This window comes from Galeopterus variegatus, unplaced genomic scaffold, assembly GCF_000696425.1.
Source record: "Galeopterus variegatus unplaced genomic scaffold, G_variegatus-3.0.2 Scaffold11253, whole genome shotgun sequence".
In the NCBI taxonomy this organism is placed as follows: domain Eukaryota; kingdom Metazoa; phylum Chordata; class Mammalia; order Dermoptera; family Cynocephalidae; genus Galeopterus; species Galeopterus variegatus.
In genome coordinates this window covers 32,143-33,978 of record NW_007737364.1, presented here as the reverse complement: position 1 = coordinate 33,978, position 1,836 = coordinate 32,143, and the positions used below count along the sequence as shown (strand labels likewise).

Below are 1,836 nucleotides of genomic sequence, written 5' to 3'. Positions count from 1 at the left end.
GACAGTATCTTGTTCCCAGCACACCTGAGCAGCTGTCCTTTAACCCAGGATCATGGGGCTCAGAGCAAGGGGCAGAAATATGGAACTCTGATGCTTACACCATTAGAATAAAGTTTTTCACCACACTAGACATGGACAAGATGGATCACCTGGTTTGGGAAAATGCTGCAGATGGGCCAGATGTACCCAAGCCCATCTGGGGGAGATCCACTTCCACATGGCTGGCACCTTGAGCTACTCCTCACCTGGAAGGCTTGGCACCCTCAGATGCCTCCTCATGCAGCCCCTGGGGTGGGGGAAGTTGGTTGTGTTATTTTTACCAACAAGAAGACATTCTTCCTTCTCTTATCTCTGCCCCCACTACCTCCCTCCTCCCCTCAGCTCATTTTAGCAGATTCTCAGGAGCCCTTTCAGGGAGGGAACAGAGGGGGCACAGCCTGCCGTCCTCCATGTCCACAAAAACCTTTCCCCAGGACTGGGGACGGGGTCAGATCGGAGGCAGGCTCGGGCCCTCACTGAATCCTGAGTTTTGCTGGAAGTGGGGAGCCAAGGCTTCCCGGCCAAGTTTCACTGTTTTGTTCTACAAGATGTTCACCAGGTAACCATTTGCACGGTTGTGCTTTTAAGAAATAACCCCTCTGCTGTGTCTTTCTCACCACCACCTCCCCACCCCAATTTCTCTTCCCAGCTCCCAGGCCTCCGAATTAGCAGAGTTTATTTAGCAACCTGTTTATTCCGCTGTAAAGTTAGGATGTGTCTCATTTCTGAGGCTTGAGTTGGCTGTACCTGAGTTCGTCTTTCCTCCCCCTCCCCTTCTCCTATTAAACCGAATTCCTCCCGCGGTTCTTGTCTTTTAAAGGGGCGATAACGTGCTGGCATCTGAAACCCGGGCTTTATTTTCCTCTGGCCGTCTAGTCCCTGCCCTCCTAAGGGAACTCCCGAGTGCTTGTTTAGTTTAGCTCGTCATCGATATTAAGAGCGGACTAGAGTTGGGAGCGTTTGATCTGTAAGCGGTCCAAGCCCCGGACGGCTTTTCCTAGCTTGGTGTCGGGGAGGGCGGCGGCAAGCTGGGGCCGGGGACCTGCGTGAGTCGCCGCGCTCCTCCGCGCCCGCGTTGCGCACGGTGGCTGGAGCCTGTCACTCTGTCGTCTGGAGCCCAGAACCCGAGGTGAAAGGCCTACGCTTCTCTCTGAGACGCCTCAGCGGAGCATATGCTGCAATCCCCAAATCCATTTTTAATTCATGACATCAGTTTAGAGACCATCGGAGCCTCTAAACGGCCTCTCTCAAAACCAAAACAACCACCACAACACAAGCAAGGAGAGGAGGCGGCCGCCGTGGCGTCAAGAACATTGTCTTTCTGTCCCCAGGGAGTGGACATTTGGAAAACCACTTTCCAGAGGGCTCCTACTGTCCCTCACAGCAGAGTTGTCCCTGCCCCGCCTTTTCCTGGAGCCGAAATTGGACCCCAGGTTATTTGTTATAAAGACATAGCTGGTTTCAAAGTGGTTTCGATTAGGACTTTATAAAGTTATATTAAAATAGTGAAATATGTATTTGCAGGGAGATTAAAGACTCCCCCAAATACCTTTACACACACGCACAAATATATATCCAGAACTGTATACAATATAAGTTATGTAATGTACAATAAAACATACTGTATGTTAAATAAGTAATATAACAATGTAATATAGGAACTAGATGTTGCATATAGATTAGCCAATATATAATCTGATGAAACATATAATGCATAGTATAGTTAAACAGTGTACGAGTACAAATGGACCATATATGTTATAGATCTTATATATGGTACAATGTCCTCTGAAATAT

At 48.8% G+C, this 1,836-nt stretch overlaps 1 long non-coding RNA gene across 1 annotated transcript in view; it reads right to left on the bottom strand.

Moving 5' to 3' along the window:
- Positions 1 to 1,506: 1,506 nt before the first annotated feature.
- Positions 1,507 to 1,836, bottom strand: part of LOC103610511 — a 2,088-nt gene continuing 1,758 nt past the window's right edge. Inside the window, exon 2 of the long non-coding RNA XR_552219.1 lies at positions 1,507 to 1,822. This is a non-coding gene — a long non-coding RNA (uncharacterized LOC103610511). The remainder of the gene's footprint in view (positions 1,823 to 1,836) is intronic.